At 38.0% G+C, this 21,785-nt stretch overlaps 1 protein-coding gene across 5 annotated transcripts in view; it reads left to right on the forward strand.

The window, feature by feature from the left end:
* Nucleotides 1-1,039: 1,039 nt before the first annotated feature.
* DTNA (dystrobrevin alpha) overlaps nt 1,040-21,785 on the forward strand; it is a 366,392-nt gene continuing 345,646 nt past the window's right edge. For all 5 annotated transcript variants that reach the window (XM_036246103.1, XM_036246104.1, XM_036246100.1 and 2 more), the window contains exon 1: nt 1,040-1,242. The gene's annotated coding sequence lies outside the window, so the exon portion shown is untranslated. The remainder of the gene's footprint in view (nt 1,243-21,785) is intronic.

Raw genomic sequence — 21,785 nt, forward strand, 5'->3', positions numbered from 1 at the left:
ACAGGTTCCAAATATTAAACTTCTCAATATCCTTCAAAATATAACACAGCTTTTATATACATCAGGCACCTAAAAGAGGTTTGAGTGAAATATACAAAGCATTATGAAATTTATGACAACCCCCAAAATATTGACTAACATTGCTTGATAGTACTATCAAAGGAGTTAAACAACACAAATGAATATGAATGCATACACAGATACAACACATATACCAAAAAGGGAAAGAAAGAAAATTACATGAAATTGAAGAAACATACAAACACAAGAGAAAATTATATGAAAACATACAGAAAAATCAATTACTTTGTGATCTTAATAGGTAATTTTTTAAAAATCAAGAATATCTTCATTATTTTCCATAATCTAAGTTTCCAGAATTGATTACATTGAATAACCAACCTGTGAGTAGCTGTGCAATTAATATTTATAGAGAGATATTGACTTATGTGTACTTGGATAGGTCATGTTATCTGACCTACACTTCTATGTCTCTGAAGTGACTACTTATTTGCCTTCTCATCCGCCTCCTCTGCAAAGATGCTCTGCAAATAAATGAGGTAATGTTTGCAGCTTGGAAAAGAAACCCATCCCATCATCTCAGATATTATTACTATTCCATATTCAAGCCTGGTATATTATTGCCTCTGTTTTAAATTGAAATTGTACTGTTTGAGTCCTTGGGTTCTGTCCAAAATCTGGGTCAACATAAGAGAATAATTATTTTTTATTTTAATTCTGCGGCTCTGTACAGATCCCTTGCACGTGTGAGGGGAAACTGGAAAATAAACAAAGCACATAAATCACGCTTTGAAAGAGAAAAATATCCGGAAGGATTTTTTTTTTTTTCAATGAAGAGCGTGAACACTGTATTTCTCTGGAGGAATATTTCAGTCCAGGAAGGAGGATAGTGCATGCAGTGTGAATGTAAGTGTGTGTGTGTGTGCATGTGTGTGTATGTGTGTGTGTGCTGTGCGTGCGCGCCCGCGGAGAGAGGGGCGGGGGAGGCGGATGAGGAGGATGAGATCATAGTTTCAGGATCCTCAGGAAACCCTGGTACTGGCAGCAGCCAGCCTCTGCTGTGCCCACATGACCCACAACTCTGGCAGCGGACCCGGCACTTCCAACATTATTAAATAATAAGAAAGCGGCTCCTACTCCATGCCCAAACCTCCCTACAGACTAATGGACACCTTCTAAGAGTTTGGCGAGTCGGTGACCGAGGCGCCCGTCCATTCCAAGGTGTGTGCTAGGCGTTTTCTTCCTTGACAGCTCCGGAGTGGGGGAGGGTGCGGGGGTGGAGGGGGTCCTTGTGCCGGGCGAGGGGTGGGCGCCGGGCTGGGCTCCTGCGCTCTGCCCACGGCCGCCCAGTGCCGTGGAACAAGCCGCGAGGCAGGAGATGCTCATGACGCGCAGCCCCAGCTACGCAGGGACCGCAGCCGCCCACGGCGCCGGGGCGCGGACACCGGAGGCTGGGCTGCTGGAGCAAGGGCAGGAGCCGCGCACCCGGCAAAGTCAAGAGTGGAAGCTTGCGGCGAGCGCCGGCGGGGGCAGGGAATCGCCCCAACGCCCACTCGCGGGGTTCCCACCTGTGCGCGGGCGCGGGCCGCGGAGAGCGCGAAGCATGTGCCCGGCGCCGCAGCCTGGACTGCGGCGCGGCGCCTCACCGGGCGGCGGGCGGCGCCTCGGGCCCGCGGGGCGGCGGTAGCGGCTGCTGCAGGATGGCCGGCACCGGGGCGCGGGGCCGCGCAGGTAAATCGCCGCCCGCTGGCGCCTGGCAGCGCCGCAGCCCCCGCTGTCTCCGCTGAGCCGCTCCCGGGCTGGCGATGGCAGCCGGCTCCTTCGGGTCGCGGGTTGAGTTGTTTTTGTTGTCTTTGCTGCCCTCTGGGTCGTCCTGGAGGGCTGAGCTGGTAGCAGTGGTGTGGCCACATCCATTGGGGATGATACTCACGTTGGGGAGCAGTCTGGGGGTGTTGACCAGGAAATCCGCGATGGGTTCCCTTGCAGCCAGCGGCGTCTGCGCCCGTGGCAATGCATTGCGGTGCCAGGCGGATGGCTGAGTGGCAGTGGGCACTCCGTACTGGGGTCACGGGGGGCGGCTGGGTATTGAGGTGAGTGTCTTCGGCATTCGTAGCCTGTTGCCCACTTTGGAGTTTTCCGCTGGACAGAGGACAGGCTGGAGGTTGGTTCTAGTACCCGAAGTGGGAGGTGGAGAAGTGTCTGTCAAAAGACCAAAGCCAAGGAGAGCAGAGGGGTGGCGACGGCGGAGCTTGGGCTGGCTCAAACGCGCCATGCCTGGAACTTGGTAGTAAAACTTTCCCTTTGGCAGACTTGGGGTACGGCTTTGAGAAGATAAGTGTAGAACTTAGGGGGGGAATATTAAATGTACACTTGTCGTGAAGCTAACCACCATTAGATTCATTCTGGCTCTCAAAAAATGGTCTTTTGAGTTGATGTTTACCTTCGAGTTTTCCTGTTATCTATGATCACTTGGTATTTAATGTGCGTTTTTTGATACCTTTTGAATATCACAATAACCTACGTTGTCGAAATACAGGTAGTTAGTAATTTTACCAAAAAAAAAAAAATCCTACTTATTTTGTTTATTCCAAAGGTAGTAAGTTTAAGAAAGAACAGCTCTCCACATATTCTCTACACAGTTCTGTGTTCTTTAGCTTTATTCTCTCACTTAATTCTTATACCACCATAAAGGGTAGGTAATAATATTATCCACCTTTTACAGATGAGGAAATCCACAGAGAGGTGACAAGACTTACCCAAGGTCGCACAGTTAAGAAATTTTAGAGCCTAGCTGGACTTTTGGTGTACTCTTTATATTTATAATGGGACCCTATTGTACCTAAAGTCGTTTATATTTTATATTGCCCACATGTCTGTAACCAAGATAATCCTCTTAATTATGTGCTACATGTTGGCAGCAGTTAACTCTTTTTCTAATTTTAATACTGTAATTTTGACAACAATCCTTTGAGTAGTTTCCTTTTGTCATAATGAACCACGTTTCCTACAACAATTATAGATTAAAGTAGTATTTATAAGCAAAGTTAAAATTTCGAGCAATTAAGATTTAGAAGCAAAGTATATTATAAAGCAGATAGCTGAGTCTTTTTGTTTGCACTTAGCTCAAAGCATGGTCCTTATTTTCTTCAGAATACCATCATGCACAATTTTTTATCAAGTTTAATCATCTTTAATTCAGTCACTCTGACAAGAGGTTATGCAGTTTTAAAAGACAAATAATGCAATTCTCTTTCAACTATCAGTAAATTAAAAGCAGGCTATATTTTGAGGGTGTTCATGTATGCCATGCCTTTTAGTCAATTGTATATACTTTATACAAAGTTGTGGAGCAACGAAGAAAAACTGAAATCAAAATTTCTCATATAGTTCTACATTGAAATACTTTATAAATCTTCACTTGTTTTAAATGACCTATGGTGTTGAGAAAGATCTCAGTGGGGTGAACTTGAACTGCACATATTTAGAGAATTACTCTTCATTTGAGCTTTTCATGAAGCTCTCATGGTATTCATTCTATTGGACAGATGTCTCAAATCTTCATCTGTTTTTTTTTTTTTTTTTTTTTTTAGTAATTCAAATGCTTCTTTACATAACGAGTTTCAAAATTATTTTGGCATTCGTAAATTTTCTTAATTCTTTTCTTTCAGTTTGGTTAAATTCAATGTATGTATTTCAAATCCACACTTAGTCAACATTATAAGTGAAAAGAGACTATAATCCAACTGGAACTACATGAAAACGTGATCTTTGGATGTGAAAAAAATCTTCCTGCTCTTCGTTGGTTAACCTCCTCCACCCCAAATTATGGGTGCAGAGTTAGTTTGGGATGCTGCGTGCAGTGCTGTGGTCAGAAGAGTTGCACGCCATGAGACACAAGTGTTTTTGATATTGAAATGGAGTTTGAATTTTCCAAGACTATTTATATAGGATGTTGATTGTCATTAAGGCATAAATCCTGTGATACACACATATGTCTTTTCTTTACTGACGCATATCTGTTCCAGTTTTCTAGTTTCTGTTACTTATCTTAGAGAAAGCATTACCTTGTTACTTTTACCTCACCTGGTAGATTTGACATGACTTTTTCCTTTCAAGTCCCACATCTCTGATTTTTGGAGAATCGTACTGTCTCTGCCTCTTGAGAGCCCCTCTGTGGCCCTCTGTTCCAGGTGCTGGATGGAGAACTGGAGATCAATGGTGAGCGGAAAGATGAGTGAGCCCTGCCAACACAGAGAGTCAGACTTTAATAAAATAATTATACAAAGAAACTCTTATTTACAAATTGAAGTAAATTCTCTGAAAGAAGGAATTCAATAAGAATGTGTGCTAAGGGATTCTGGGCCAGGCAGGGAGTACAAAACAGGATGCCCATAAAATCACATATTTGCAGAGGAATTACGTGTGAGGAAGTGTTGAATAGATCACGTGGTCTTCTTAAATACTTTCATGAATACTATCTGAATCAGAGACCTATGTCTTATTCTGGTTATCTCTATACTTCTGTGTTCACCAGAAGACATACTATTTCCTCTCATTATCCACCTATGGACATGGGGAGGTTTACAAAACTATTCAATACTTTCTAAAGCACATAGAGCACGTGCTACCTTCATCTGGTGATTATCCTATTTGCTAAGAGTTATTTAATTTTAGGGATATACAGTCTTTTTTTTTCTTTGCCTTAACAACCACTTTGAAATTTTAAAAAGTAGGTTTGTGTGTGTGTTAATGCCAGAATGTTTCAAAATCGAAATGTAACTGATTTATCACACAGTACCTAAGATTCTATAGTGTCCAAGGGAAGAGAAGTCTCCAGAGTAAGGGAGGTGATACTAAGTGTTTAATACACTGGGGAAATGGGTACCAACAACTTAAAGCAAACCTAATAATATCTAAATTTAATGAATACTTACTGTGTGCTGTACATCATTTTATGAGTTCTATATAAATAAACTTATGAATTCCTCACAAAAGCCTTATGAAGTTTCTGTATATGTTACTGATATCTTCATTTTGTAGAACAGGAAACTTAAGTACAAGAACAATGATCATGACCACTGTTACAAAGGTAGAGTTGAGCCCTAAACACAAGATTTCTGATTCTATAGTCCACACTGTGAACTATTAATATGTAACACCCGGTGCATAAATTTACTGGTGCATTAAATTCCCCTCATTGTTGAAAATAATAACACCACCTAATTTTATCTTTTTGTTACTTTTTCCTTCATAAAAATCAGTGGAAAAAATAATACTTTTTGTATATCAATGATTTTTTGCCCATATTTCACAGGCTAAATATATATAAAGCAACAAGAGATATATAATATGTCTAGGGACAAAGACTGGTGACTGCTAGATTATGAGAAATGTCTCCTTATATATTATGTATTTTAAAAATTTAAAAATAGTGACTTGAGCTCCATTTGAAACTGTTGAAAATTTTAACATCAATAACATGTACTTGAGAATTCCAAATAATTAGGGACCGTTAATAAAGTTAAAAATCTTAAGTCACCTATTTCACCTTCCCCCAAAGTCTTTGTCCAAAGCATGCACTGCAAAGAGGCTATGAAGTGTAACATCAAAACATCTGTCAAATTATCTTGGTAAAAAAATTTTAAAACCTTGTTAATTTTTACATTGAGATCTTTTAACATGACTCATAGTAATTGTTATGATAATATTTTCAAATATTATTCACGCAATGTTAACCTAAGACACATAGCATATGTCATTAAGCAAAGTGAAGCACTGATTGGTTGTGTGCTAATGTATATAAATATGTTTGCACTGTGTCTGAAAATAAATGTTAGTCAAGGTTATTTCTCCTTGCAAACAATGGATACTATGCAGTTGATATGATTAATGTTGATGTTAACCATGAATCACAATTCAGACATAGCACACATACAAATTTGTGAGTCTCTTCTTTGAAGCATTTGGAAATCCTTAAGACAGAGCATATATTTTCTATGACTCATGTATCCCTGTTAAGAATGTGATACATCATTTCTCTGTATGCTCAACCTTATTCAAAGCTTTATATCACAGAGTAACTAGCAAACTATTGTTCTAATTTATATCATACAAAAAGAGATGCAAGACTTGATTTTGCTTTTCGTGTGTGTATGTGTGTGCATGTGTTGTTAGAGTAGAAGATGCCATAGAGTATACAAAAGAATAACTCATTAATTAGAGCTTACAATTTGATGCCATAATACAGTGTCCTGTTGCAAAGAGTGTTGAGTGTTTAATGTTAATATAAAATATGTCCTTCAGTTATAATAGTTTAGGTTATGCAGTCATAACAAACCACTTTAACATCTCAGTGACTGAAAAAAATACAAAGATTTATTTCTTGCTAATGCTATGTGATCATGTTGATCAGTAAATATTCTATTTTACATATTTGTCACTCTGAGACCCAGGCTGATAAAGCCCTAATCATCCAAAACATCCTCATCCTTCATCAGGCATATGAAACATGGTGAATCACCCATAATTCTTAAAGGCTTTCATCAGGGAGTAGAACTTGCCACTTCCACTTATATCTTATTGGCCAAATCAAGTCATGCAGCCATTCCTATTCGTAAGTGCAACCCTATCACATGCCCAGATAGAAGAGAGTGGCAAGATTTGTGAATAGACCTAATGGTTACCACATAACACTAGCCAGTTCCCTTTAATAGTTTTATCTCCTAAAAATGATTTATGATTTAATATAAAAGTGACATTACCGATAACTGTGTTTAGAATGTCAGCATGAGAAGGTAATTCCTGCATAAAATGACCAGCAAAGAAAGTAGATACTATACTTGTGAAATTGATGACATCCTTTTTTCTCAATGGAGTTGTATTTAGTCAAGGAATGATAACAGCTATGGTTTATTTTGAGTGAATTCATGAAGTAGCCTATTTGACAGCAAGCATAAGCCATGAACACTGCCAAGATCTGCATACAGCACCTAAGCTGTGTTTTTCTGAACAGATTTGATAGTATCAACATGGTACAGAAAGCAGAACAGCTTGGTGTGTATCTTGTATTGTCACCTGCACCTACAGAGACAAAAGTATCATATATTATTGTAAAAAGTAATACAGTTAAACATACAAATCAACTGTATGTTTATTTTACATTGCCAAACATAATCTGAAAAGTTAGAATATATCTTACCCATATTTTTAAGTTAGACCTCTCATTTTGAGACAATGATGGACTCATATGCTATTGTAAGAAATTATAGGGACAGATACCATAGCCCCTTTACCTAGGTTACTTCCATTGAGGGAAATTATACCATCTTAAAACTTAACAGTAAAATACAACAAACAATCCAATTAGAAATGGGCAAATGACATGAAGAGATAGTTCACCAAGGAAGATATACAAATGGAAATTAAGCACATGAAAAGATGTTCAACATCACTAAGGAAATGCAAATTAAAACCACAATGAGATGTCACTACAAATCTATCAGTACATTCATTGCAAGTATATTAAAATTCATTGCTTTTTGTATGTTTATTTGTATCCTGGGAACTTCCTCAGTTTATTAGTCCTAAAAGGTTTGTTTTTTTCTTATTTTTTATAATTGTCTATGTAGACCATCATGTCATTTGAAAATAAAGACCATTTTCTTTCTTTCTTTCCTATCTATATGCCTTTTGTTTTCTTTTTTACCTTATTGCAGTGGCTAGAACTTTTATTACTGTGTTGAATAAAAATGATGAGAGTGAACATTCTTATGTGTTGCTGATCTTCATGGCAAAACACTTATTTTTTCACCATTAAACATAATATCAGCTGTCAAATTTTTGGTTAATATTCTTTATTAAATTGAAGAATTTTGCCTTTATTCCAGTTTTTCTATACCTTTTATCATGAATAGGTATTAATTTTTGTCAAATGCTTTCTTTCATCAGTGCTGTGATTATTTAACTTTCCTTCTTTAGTCTGTTGATAAGAAGTACATTGATTTTTCACTAGAGCCAACCTTGCATTTCTGCAATAAATCCCATTTGGTCATTGTGTATAATTCAAAGTACACATTACTATTTGCCAATATTCTGTTAGATATTTTTTACATCTATATTCATGAGATATATTTGTCCATAGTTTTCTTTTTATTGGTACTGTCTTTGTTATTAATACCAGAGTAATACTAGCTTCATAAAATGAAATGGGACATGTTTCCTCCTCTTCTGTTTTCTCAAAAAGATTGTATAGAATTGGTCTTTTTTCTTTAAATGTTTGGTAGAATTCTCCAGTGAAACCATCTGGGCCAGGCAGTTGCATTTTAGCATTATTTTGTTTGTTTATTTTTTCTTTAGTTAAGAACTCTATTTTTTTTAATACTTGTATTTGTTTGCTAGGTCTGCTATAACAAAATAAAACAAACTGGGTAGTTTAATCAAATATATTTTCTCACAGTTCTGGAGGCGAGGAAGTCCAAGAGTAAGGTGTCAGCAGGTTTGATTTCTGAGGTCTCTCTGCTTGGCATGCAAATGACTTCCTTCTCACTGCATCCTCAGATAGTCTTTCCTCTGCATGGGCATCCTCGGTGCCTCTCTGTGTGTTCACATTTCCTCTTCCAAAATGACTAGTCAGATTGGGTTAGGACCCATTCTAATTGTCACATTTTTAACTTAATCATAACTTTAAAGGCCCTAACTGCAAAGATGATCATGTTCTGTACTAGGGGTTGGGGCCTCAACATATGAATTTGGGGCGGGGATACAGTTTAGCCCATGATTATCCTCATATATTGTTTAAATGATCTGTTTCATATTGTGCCAGTAGTGATAATTTAAGTTTATTAAGAAATTGGTTCTTTATCTAAGTAGTCCAATTTATTTTTGTAGAGTTAATCATAACATTTATTTATTTATTTTTTGTATCTTCAGGGTCTGTAGTGAGAGCCCTTGCTTCATTTTTGATGTTGGTAATTTGTGTTTTCATTCTTCTGTGAGCTTTGCTAGAGGTTTGTAAATTTTATTGATCTTTAATAGAACACTTGGTTTGTTTCATTAATTTTCTCCATTGTTTTTCTGTTTTTCATTTCATTGATTTCTGCTCTTAGAATTATTATTTTCTCCATTATACTTGCTTTTGGTTTATTTTGCTTGTCTTTCTTTATATTGTTGAGTGGGAGCTTAGATTATTGGTTTTAGTTTTTTCTCTCTTCTAATGTTTGCCTTTAGTGCTATAAATTTCCCTCTCACTGTCATACCTATGTCACAAACGCTTTTATATGTTGTATTTTCATTTTAATTCAGTTCAAGTACTTCTTAAAATTTATTTTGAGGTTCCCTTTTTGACCCAGAAGTATAGAAGTATGTTGTTTAGTTTCCAAATGTTTGGAGATTTTCTGTTATCTTTCTGTTATTGATTTCTATTTTGTTTCCATTTTCTTTTGTCAGAGAACACAATATATGATTTCAATTGTTTTAAATGTTATGAGGTTTATTTATGGCCTGATATGTCTTCTATCGTGGTATATGTTCCATGAGCACTTGAAAAAAATTGTGTATTTAGCTGTTTGGGGGTATTCTATAAATGCCCATTAAATGTTATTGGTTAAGGTTGGTGATGAGTTCTTACATATGTTTGCAAATTTTCTGTCTAGTTTTCCTATTGATTGTTGAAATAGTGTGAAGCCTCTAATTATAATTGTGAATTTGTCTATTTCTACTTTCAGTTATATCTGTTTGACTTTACTTATATTGTAGTTCTGTTGTATATACATATTTAGGATTGCTGTGTCTTGGTATATTGACTTTCTATATCTGGTAATTTCATTTGCTCAAAGTCTACTTTAAGTGATATTAACATAAACATTCCTTTTTTCTTTGATTGATATTTGCATGATTTCTCTCTTTCTATTCTTTCACTTTCAATCTGCCTATATTGTTACATTTGATGATTTCCTTGTAGATAAAATATAGTTGGATCTTTACATTTACTATAATTACTGATATGTTAGGGTTTATGCCTACCATTTTATTTTTTGTTTTCTTGCTTGGTTTTTTGTTTGTTTGTTTGTTTGTTTTAGTTTCTCTGGGGTTTTTCCCTGCCTTCATGTCAGTTACTTGAGCATTTATAGAATTTTATTATTGTTTGTCTATAATGTTTTTAAGTGTACCTCTTTGTATAATTTTTTTTAGTGGCTGCTCTAAGTAGCACATCATGTACATATAATTCATCATGGTTTACTACTGTTGTCAGTTTATCAATTCAGGTGAAACATAGATACCATACATTTCTTTATGTCCCTTTACCCTCCTCCAACTATAGTATAAATGTCTTAAATATTTCCTCTAGCTCTGGCCAGTTTGCCTCAGCAGTTAGAGAGTGTCAGCCCAAGGACCAAAGAGACAGGTTTGATTCCAGTCAAGGGCACAGTACCTCAGTTGCAGTTAGGTCCTGGCCCTGGTCAGGGTTGTGCAGGAAGCAACCAGTCAGTGTATCTCTGTCAGATCAATGTTTCTCTCTCTCTCCCCCTTCCTCCCACTCTATCTGAAGATAAATGGAAAAGTATCCTCAGGTGAGGATTTAAAATATATATATATTTCCTCTACATAGGTTTAGAACTACATTAAACAGTATTATATTTTTTGCTTCAGATGTCAAACATAATTTTGAAAGTTCAAGAGGAGAAAGTTCATTATATTTATTCATATACTTGTTGTTTAGTTTCCAAATATACTTGCTTATTATGTTCTTTCTTCTTGTATATATTCCAACATTCCTTCTTTTATTGCTTCCTTTTTGTTTTGAGAACTTCCTCTAGCCATTCTTTTAGAGCAGGCAGATCTGCTGTGATAAAATATCTTTGTTTTCCTTTACCTGAGAATGTCTTGATTTCTCCTTCATTCCTGAAGGATATGTTAACTGGATATAGGATTCTAAGTTGGCAGTTCTTTTCTTCCAGCACATGAAAAATACTGTGCCACTTCTTCTGGCCTCCATGGATTCTCATGAGACATCTGCTGTCATTCTAATTATTTTTTTGTCTTAAAAGTAAAGTGTCATTTTTCTCTTGATCTTCCCAGATTTTTTGTTGTTGTTGTTGTTGGTCTTTCATTTTTATAAATTTGAACTATGCGGTGTATAAGCCCTGTCCATTTTCTTTTCTCCTTCTAGGTCTCCAAGATTTGAATGTAGATCTTTTGTTATAATGACACAGTGCATTAGTTTCCTGTTGCCACTGTAATCATTACCACAACCTTGGTGCCTCACAACAACACACATTTATTCTCTTACAGTTCTGGAGCCCAGAAGTAAGAAATCAGTTTCACTGAGCTAAGGTCAAGGTGTTGGCAAGGTTCATTCCTTCTGGAAGCTCTAAGAGACAATACGTTTTCTTGCCTTTTCCAGCTTCTGGAGGCTACCTATATTCTTTGACTCACAATTTTTTCCTTGCCTTACTCCAGTATCTGTCATCACATCTATCATCATCTGTCATCACAGATTTTTTCACTTTCAATCTGTCTATATTGTTACATTTGATGATCTACTTCATTTTTTTTTTCCATTTTTTTTAGAGAGAGTGGAAGGGAGGGAGGGAAAGAAAGAGAGAGAGGAACATTGATGTGAGGGAAAGACATATTGATTGGTTGCCTCTTGCATGACCCTGACCAGGACTGAGGATCAAACCTGCAACCCAGGTATGTGCTCCTGACCAGAATTGAACCTGAGACTCTTCAGTCCATGGGCCAATCCTGTAACCACTGAGCAAACCTGGCAGGGCTCTACTTTCTTTTATGTAGACAAATCTACCCCTGCCTCCTTCTTTTAGAGATGCTGTGATTACATTTAGGGCCCACCTGGATAATCACCCTTGCTCAAGATCTTTAATTTAATCACATCTGCAAAATCTCTTTTGCCATATAAAGGAACATTCACAGTTTCCAGAGATTAAGACCAATCTGAACATCTTTGGGAGCCATTACTCACCCTACCACAAACAGGCTTCTGAGGCTTTGTTGTTACTGTTTCCCATCTGTTTTCTCTGTTGTTCAAACTGGATAATTCCAACTCTTCTATCCTCCAGCTTACAGTTTCCTCTGTCACTTCCATTCTGTTCTTGATCTAACCCACTAAAGTTCATATTTTGTTATTGTTGTTTTAGTTCTAAAATTTCCACTTAGTTCTTTATTTTTAATTTTATTTATTTATTTTAGAGAACAAGAGGGAGGGGGGAGAGAGACATTGATTTGTTGTTCTACTTATTTATACACAATTGGTTGATTCTTAAATGTGCCCTAACCAGAAATCGAACCAGCAACCTTGGTTTATTGGGACGAAGCTCTTACCAACTGAGCTACTTGGCCAGGTCCTTAATTCTTTCTTATATGTTTTATTTCTCAGCTGACACCTTGTATGTTTTCATTTGTTTCAAACATGTTTATACTTATTTAAGTTTTTTTATTATTATTATTATCATGATAGCTGCTTTAAAAACTCTGTCAAATAACCTAACATCTCTGTCATCTCATTATTGGTATCTTTCAATTGTCTTTTCTCATTCACTGTGAGAGTTTTTTGGTTTTCGGTATAATGAATGATTTTTGATTGAAACCTAGACATTTTCTTATTATGTTAAGAGACTCTGGACCATATTTAAACCTGTTTTGGCAAAGTTCCACTGACATCACCCCAGTGGGAAAAGTGAGGATGGTGTGACCTCATCACTACCAGGTGGGGTAGAAGTAGAAGTTTCTTACTCAGACTCTCTTGTTACCTGAGGGGGCTCCACTTTACTATGGGGCAAGGTGAGAACTCAGGCTCCTCACCGTGTTTTCACCGTTACCTCTGCAAAGAGGAGTAGTAGGAGTTGCCTCTTTCCTATTTTTCCTGTGGCCTCCCCTGACAAAATGGGGGCAGGGAGGCAGCCTGATTACTGATTACTCATTACTGTTGTAGTGAAAGGAGTTGCGGGCCTTCGGATAGTTGCGTTCGGTGCTGTACCTCTGCTTGTTCCTCTTGATCAGGAAGCTGGAGCAGTTCCATGGCACCATCCATTGCAGGTGGGCAGACTGACGGCAGCTCCTCACACAGCTGCAGCCAGAGACGGTACTGAGTCTTCCCTCCCCCTCTTCTCGAGGTGATGTTATGGAGGCTAACAAGGGCTCCTCCCAGAGTCTCCATTGACAACCTAATGGGGTGGAAGGTGGGGAGTCTCATTACCACGTGGTGGAAATGGAAGCCATAGCTCCCTACTCGATCTTCTGTGACAGCATCTTGGTGAGGCTGAGGGGAGTTGGGGCACCATGTTTCAGCCTGGTAAGGGTGGAAGTGTAAGCTCCTTCCTCAGCCTTTGTTGGCATGGGTGTGGAAGAGCCCGAGTTTTTTCTGTTTTATTTGCTGGAGTAGAGCAGTTATTGTCTAAATGGCTTTTGTTTGTTTGTTTGTTTTATGTTGCTTCTTGCTGGGTTCTTTAGCTAGAGACAACATGATTTTGTTGACCCTTAAAAAAAATAAATCTGTGCCTTTTGGCATTTCTGGGTTCCTGATTTCCTTAGCTCCAAGTCTGGGGTGTATGAGGCAAAACAAAAATCCAGGGAATTTACCACCCTGTCATTTCTTGCACCCTGAGGCCCTCTAGCTGGTTTGCCTTCTTTCCAACTTTCAGAGTGTTTGTGTGTGTGTTTTATATGTAACGTCCAGGGTTTTTAGTTGTACTTAGTGGTAGGAATAGGGAAAAGTACTCCTACTCCATTTTCACAGGAATCTAATCCATATTTTTTATGCAAGTGTAAACTGAAAAATATCACTCAACATTGATTCTCAAGGATGAATCTCAGGGTATTACTGTTGATCTGTTTCTGAATAACAAGCACTGTATAGGTCAGTGGGATGAGGGAGTCCTTGGACAGTGATGCAGAAAGGATCACAGAACATTGCATCTGTGCTAAGTAAGGTTCAGAGACCACAGGGAGTTATTCTTACTCCTCCAAAGCAGTGCTTTATCCTCTCTTGGAGAACCATTATTGCAGGCTGTAGCAAGACTGGAGAGTTCACGTGTTCTCACAGACTCTTTCTGGCAGGATTCTTGAGCTACACCATCCCAGGCCTTACTGTACTCTAAGTATTCTTTATACCTGGGAGCATTATCCATTGGAAATGTAGTTTTGAACCAGAAAATGTGTGGGAAATATTACTAAGTTAGAAAGAAAACAGTGAACACAAATCCATACTTAAACTTTAATTGAGGAGCACCTGCCAGCAAGCATTCATGTTAATTATTTTATGTAAAATTATACATTAGAAATAAGTGTATTGATTTTGTCAAGTTGTTTGATCACTACTCAGTAGATTAAGTATAAAAGATGGGGCTAAGAATTTTCTACTTGAAACTAATATGCTAAAGAATAACAGAGAGGCGATCACAAAAGAAAACAGTCTAGGGGGATTCTCCCAAGAGACAAATTAAGTTATTGACATTGTAGTTAACCATGAAGTTCTCACTGTACTAGAGCAAAGTTTCTCCAAGTGTGCTCCTCAGATAAGCAGCCTCAGCACAACCTTGAAACTCATCGTGAATGCAAATTCTAAGGCTCCACAGCAGACTGACTGAATCAGAAACTCCAGGGATAAAACCCAGTAATCTGTCTTGTAGCAATCCCTCCAGGTGCTTCTGATGCACACGAAAGCTGGAAACCACCGAACTAGAGTGAGCCCTCTAACCATTGCAGAAAACATTAAATATATGCTTCTCATGATTCTTGACGTATCAGTTTAGTTTTTTCAAAAATTTATGTATTTATTACACATTTTTATTTATGTATTTTATTACACAAAATTTATTTCACATTTTTTGTTCTTTAATTATAAATATTTTTTTCAGGTAAATGTAGTAAAGAAATTACAGCTTAATGACTTGCACAGTTATTTTGTACATTTAATTGAAATAGTCATAGCTGCTCCATGTCTGATTGTGTGGTGGTAACCAGAAACGAGCCATGCCTACATCCCTGCCTTTGTTCCTCAGAGTTGCCAAGTCATACAGCCATGGGTTTTTCTGGCTGTTTTTATGTTCTTTTCTAGAGCTGACACCAGTCAGGAAGATATGTGGAGGGGAGGGCGTGGGCGTCTCTGCATCACTTGAAGGAGAAGCTTTTTAGGAGATCTTGTCACACGATATTGTTAGAGGCAGATGCATATGCAGATGTCCGGACTCATCCTTGTCATCACCACATCAGTTCTACCATAGGGGATTCACTGTCTCCTGCACGCTGGCGTTTTCTCTGGGGTCATGTGAGATTAAAGGAACTCTTAGCTACAAGACTGACTTGAGGACAGCAGCTGAATTTTGATTAGAGATTTGTATAATTGGGGTACAGTTATAAACCCCAGGATACGGTAAGACAGAATCACCAAGAAGTAAAAGGTTTAAAAATGTTTAGTGATTATAATAAAACGTAATTAAATGTGGATTGGAGAAATAGCCTGTGGCTTCTAGTCCTAAATATGACTCACTTTTATTTTATTTTAAGGACAGTAGTTTATATTATTTTACTCATTCAATTAGCAATTCACTAAACGTAGAGCATATAATAGATTTGAGTTCGCTTAAGATCCACCACGTTCAGTTATTCATATTTTAGCCTTTTGATTAGTTATCACATTTGACTCTTACAATTTTTAAGCTGAATTTTTTAGTTTCTATAGGTAATAAATTTTGGTTCCACACACCTTTTATTCCATACACCTTTTAAAGGTGTCTTGTTCTTGAGTAAGCTAGGGCAATGGCTCGTGAACAATTTATCTGCTTCTGATTTAAAATAACACACATTCTCGGTTTGGAAAATATTATTCTCTTATCCTTCCAGGGTTCCCCACTACCAGTTGTACTGTTTCTCATCCCTTCTGTTCCCTTTGTGTATTCAATCTGATTATATTTCTCATTTTGCTTGGGTGTTTAAATGATTGTGCCTCTGCAGTGTTTTCGGGATAAGACTTTCCCAAACCTTCATTATACAGTGTTTGTTAAATAACACCATTTGGGCAGGTTGGAGGAAGCATCCCTTTAAGAATAGAGTTTTAAATGGTGCAGCAGATGCTTCATTGCAGTCATCCTTTATACAATAAAGGCCCCCCGCCCTGGCACTACTTGTCAGCTCTCTTCGTTCTTAAAATAATCACTTGGTTGGCATTCTTCATGTAGTAATTAAATCATCCCCACAATGCTTAGGTAAGGCTTATATGTGAAAAGTATATGTATATAGTGCTTACACAATGAATCGGGCCCAGAAGAGGGGGATTCAGAAAGGTGCAAAGTGCACACTGTGTCTTCTGTGGGCGGTAGTCCAGATTTCCCCTCCAGTGTTAGCTTCTATTTATAAACGCAAAATGTGTCAGGTGGTTTTTTATCCATATGCAGATAAATTCCACCTCTTTCGGTTAGCCAAAAATACAGTCAAAGCAATGATTACCAATAGAATGTATACAAAATAACACTTTCTGCTAATGCAGCGAAACAACTTTTAGGAAGTGATATATGAGTCAGGTTAATTTAAAAATTTGATCAAACTATGAATCAGATTTTCAAAATAGAAAAACATTTCAAATCATCTGGGCTGTTCTTTTTTGTTTTCCTCAATGTTTATTTAAATCTCCTTTTAATGTTTGCGGGTTTTTTTTTTTTTTTAATTTCTTGTTGTTGTTTTTCTTTATTGGTTTAATTTTTTTCCTTTTATGCCTTATTTTCTAGGAGCATATAGCATAAGGACTATAAATTAAAAGTTTTCTAAATACTGCTAATATTTTTAATGTGAGGTTGAGAGTTGCTCGGTATTTTGTCCAGTTTGAATCCTAGTAGAGACAAAGAAAAAAAAAAGAGTGAACCCCAAAAAGCGGTACTCCATCACCAACCCTCTGTCGATTTGTTATGAAGGCAAACTGATTCAACTTCATCCAGTCACAGTGGTTTAAGAAAAAACACAGCCCTGTGATTTCACATGAGCGAGCATGTGGCATGTTTTGGGGTTTTATTTTTAGGGCTGAGGTTGGTGATGAAGGAGAAAAGGTGGCAGTGATCAGTGCTCCACGTTTTTCTTAGCTTTAATCGCTTCTGCCCACTTGTGAACAAATGATAATGTATGATGTCAGTTGCCTTTGTTTTTTCCTACCAATTCATCTGTTTTTTCGTTGCTTTGTTTGTTTGTTTTTCTCTGTTTTTCGCTTAGCTCCCCTCTTTCAGTACCCAGCCACATCCAGCTGAAACGGGCGGTCATGCTAGGAGATTTAGTACTAACATTGCAAAACTGGAACATTTTAGTCCCTGGCTTGTGTTTCTGCAAGCTCTCACCAAAGCCATAACAAGACTGTATTTTTTAGTTTTCTCTCCTCTCTTGTCCATCAGTCATTCCTTATTATTCATTTTGATTCAGTATTTTATGATAGTCTGTGGGATAACTAGTTTTGGGCATAATTCATGCTCACCATACGTCTTTGTGCCCCTCTTGCGGAATGTGACTACGAAACTGACCATCCATGTACTTTTTAGCAGTGTTCCTCAAAATACGTTCCAAGGACCACCTGCATCAGGATTGTCTGGAGCGTTTGTTAAAAGGACAGGTATCTAAACCCCATCTAGACCCACTGAATCAACATCTCTTTCTGACTTTAGGATTTAAGGTTAACACTAATTATGAGGACTCATCCATACCTTTTCTTCACAGCCTGAATGCATGGATCCCATCCCCGTTTTTAACTGAAGCAATCTGCAGTGATTGTACCCATGCTGCCCATTGTTAACAACCAGAAGTGAGCTATAGAAGTCACAAGGAAAGAACACAGAGGTTGGTGCTGACAGAGAGGCTTTACTTCAGTGAATTTGTCAAAGTCCATGGATTGATCCTCATTTATAAATTCAGACCAGGTCTTTCTCTCAAGGGCATAATCACATTAACCAAGCTTATAGAGACAGAGCTATAAATAAGAATGCCGATTTTAGAAGTATTGTTGTCACTAGCATGACCTGAGCAAGAATCTCCACAGGAAGAAAAATTATCCTCAGGAGTTTACTCCTTGAATTTGGAATCAGACTGAGTGTCAGAAGCTCTCCTAAACATGTCACATGTATTATTTTGTTTAATCCCTCTCGATAATCCTTTGCAGTGGTATTATTGACTCTGTTTTTCAGATGAGAAATAGGTAAGAAAAGAGAGGCTACAAAACTTGCTCAGCATGGCAGAGCTATCAGGGTTGAGTTTAGATTCTCGGGCTCTCTGATGACGTTATTAGGGAAAGAAGCAAGAAGCTACAAGATAACTGTAGAGTTGCCATCTCCGTAAGCAATCAGGTGGGGTCAGAGCAGCTTCTAGGTGGTGGGGAGGAAAGGAATGTTTATATGGATAGGATGCTTTCAAGACAAGTAATTAGGGTGAGCAGCCACTGGGTGGATGAAGAGCGACGCCTTGGGCAGACCTTGTGGTTTATTTAACTGGCCTCTCTACAGCTGTGATTGAGGGAAAGATCTACACAGTCAGGTTCTGCTCTCAAAACAAAATTTTTAAAGATGTATCAGCTGTATAGAAATAGCTACTCATAAATAATACGTAGCTAATCATAAATAATAAATCAGATAATATGTAGGCATATTTATAAATAATAATGTAGGCATATTTAAATATAGTAGACAAGTCTACAGATATCAGTCTTCTGAGTGTCCCCACGTCCTGAGGTAAACTTGTCTCAGAAAGTATGAATGGAATTGGCTTGAACTTCCACTAGCCCCAAGCATATTTCCTGTCATTTGGGAGGATTTCCATGGAGCTTACTGTTTCCCTGTGTCTCTGTTCTAAGTTTCTTCATCTGTTTTGTTTCCTAAGCATGATGCCAATTTGCACATGAAGTCATCCTACCGACCCTTGATCCTTTACTCCCCTAAGTACCACCGGCTCCAGGCTGTGTGTTTAGCAGACTTTGCTATAAAATGTGCACAATGGAGTTGAGTTATAAAACAGAAATATTAGATTCCCCCTGGTATAAAAACTCCCAACTATTTCTGAAAAAAAAATTTATAGTTTGTGTGTTTAACTTATGCTTTAGCATCTCACAAGGTGAGAAATGAGGTTATTTTTAAATGTACAGAGTTATCTCAAAGTGGCAGATATACACTAGTTAATCATATTTCTGGCTTTCTGTTTTCCCCAATTTATCTGCTATGAACTGCCTATCAGATTCTTAGCTGCAATTTAAATGTAACCCTTACTGTCTCAGACAAGAAAAGCAAATGGCCTTCTCATCTATCAACAAACGTCTGCCCACAGCAGTCCCTGAAAACCCCTCAGCACATACTGATGTTCTATCCTCCAGTGGGGAAATCCAGCAGACAAATAGCATAGCTGCCATTCTTGGTCTTGGGGCTAATATTTTGAGACCACTTTAAGTCAGAGAACACAATCCTAACTCCTCAGAGAACGAATCCCTAACTCCACAGTGATGGCAATGTTATTGTCTATTGAAAGGTGCTTGTGAGAAGTACATAGTCTGCTCAGAGTGAAAAACTTGAGGGCTCTAGGTATGGAAAACATGATATATCCTTGAATAGACATCTTTCAAAGATAACACTAAACTAAAACAACTTTCCACAATACGAGAGATGATCAGTAACAAAACATAAGTAAACATGTCTGTATCTCTCTTGCCATGGTTTACTTGACTTTATATATTTGGTGGAAAAAAATAGAAACTTTTCTACTGTGATGAAAATCAGCCAGTACATTATGGGCTACAAACTCTCAAGCCATCATAGAAAAATCCTTGTTGTATATCAGATGTGACCGCTGTAATAATCAGGATGACTACAGTGAATGAGGAAAACTTTAGAAGATGCTTAATTAGGATTGGTGGCAAAAGCGATAGCCACACTATTCTAGATTGCCAGCCTTTACACAGACATAGCTTTTAGAGCTCCATTTGTGTTCAAGAAGTATTTTGCCACATATCTCTTCAAACTGCCAAGGTATATATTACTGTGGCTAGATCTGTTCTACTAATCTCCATGTCCATGACCCTAGAAAACACTGGCTGAGATTGATGCAAACCCATAAAATAAACACAAAGATTAACAGCGGATATGTGCTAATAGTAAATTTGACAGAACTGCTGCAAAATGAGAGAATTTATATGGTCAAAACATGTATCAGTCTTTACCTACTAGTAGACTAAGAGGAAACTATGGTAGATCTCAGACACAAAAATAGTATTTTATTGCTAACATCATTTTCTTCAGCAAAACCTGAAATGTTACCCTGGCTCTGCCAGATGCTGAGCTGACAACTGAATGATTTGCTCTAAGTTCTCATTAGAGAAGCCATCAGTCTACTGCAAGGTGACATTCCAGCTACCCAGGTAACTCAGTGTGAAACTGGAGAAAGATGAAGGGGTCCATTCATCAGTGTTTTGGTGACGGCTGGACCACGCAGAGCAGGTGGAGAAACACAGTTCCCTTGCCCTCTGGGAGCTTCCATTTTTCTTGTGAGATGCAATTAAAAAGAGAAACAATTAGTGAAAGAACACGACATAATGAAAGATGAAATTGTGTTGTATGAACTATAAAACATGAAATATGTAGACATTCCAAGAAGCAGGAAGGCTATCAGGAGCTATGTGACAATGCCTCGGTAGCTTTCTTTTTTTTTTCATTTTTCTTTTGCTTTCTCATTAGCTTTCTTGAATTAGACAACAACCGGTGCATAAACATGTGGGACTCACCATTAACTACTCCTTGCAACCCTCCTCACTTCCCTGCAGTGAAAACCTGCACAGACCTACCTACTCTAGACTCAGGTGCAGTGAAACCACGGAACAGCAGAAGGGTAGTAGGCTTCAGATCCTGGGTCCACTGCAAGAGTTCGTGCGTTATTGTGCTCACCTTTGTTTCTGGAAAGGAAATAGTAAAGAGGAAGGAGAATACTGTTTTAAAATGAATGTGTACACAGTGAAATACAGCTTGCAAAGCAATCCCATGTGGTGTCTTATTTCTTCCTCACAACAATCCTGTGATACAGTGGCTCTTTACTACTCTATGCTCAGAACTGTGATTTGCCAAAGATCACACAGCTGATCCGTGGCTGAGCAGAAACATGGGTCCTACCTGGGCGCTCCCAAATAATATGGTGACCACACCATATTATTTGAGTTATGAGTCCTGTCAGGAGAGATTCTCCTGCCTGTAGGAAATGGGGAAATGGACAGAAAAAGTAAAACCTGTATTATATGTAAATATTATATTATACATAGACATTGTAGTTGGTCAGAATTCCTCCCACAATGGCTATTTAAGGGCTTTAATCTTTGGTCCCAGCTCTCACAGGATTTTATTGGGATGAAGGATCAATTTCCTTTTTTTAAGGAAATCTGTGATGATGTAATTTTTGTCCTAACCCCACATCAACTCAGAGAGGAATTGGGACCCAGGATATGACTAGGTACAGCTATGTGTACAGATATGAATGATATGAATATGAATGTAGATATGTGTGTGTGTGTTTTAGCATGTATCAGAACTTTTATCATGTATCAGAATCACCTGAAAAGCTTTGAAGACATAGATTGCTGGGTCCTACTCCTAAAGGTTCTGACTTAGTAGGTCTGGGGTGGGAGCTGAGAATGTACATTTCCAACAGGTTCCCAGTTGATGCTGCTACTGCTGATTCAGGGACCATACTTTTGAGAGCCATTAATATGACATGTAAGGCCCATGAAGAATTACACTGATTTCATTAAA

Source organism: Molossus molossus, unplaced genomic scaffold (genome assembly GCF_014108415.1).
Source record: "Molossus molossus isolate mMolMol1 unplaced genomic scaffold, mMolMol1.p scaffold_m16_p_6, whole genome shotgun sequence".
NCBI lineage: Eukaryota > Metazoa > Chordata > Mammalia > Chiroptera > Molossidae > Molossus > Molossus molossus.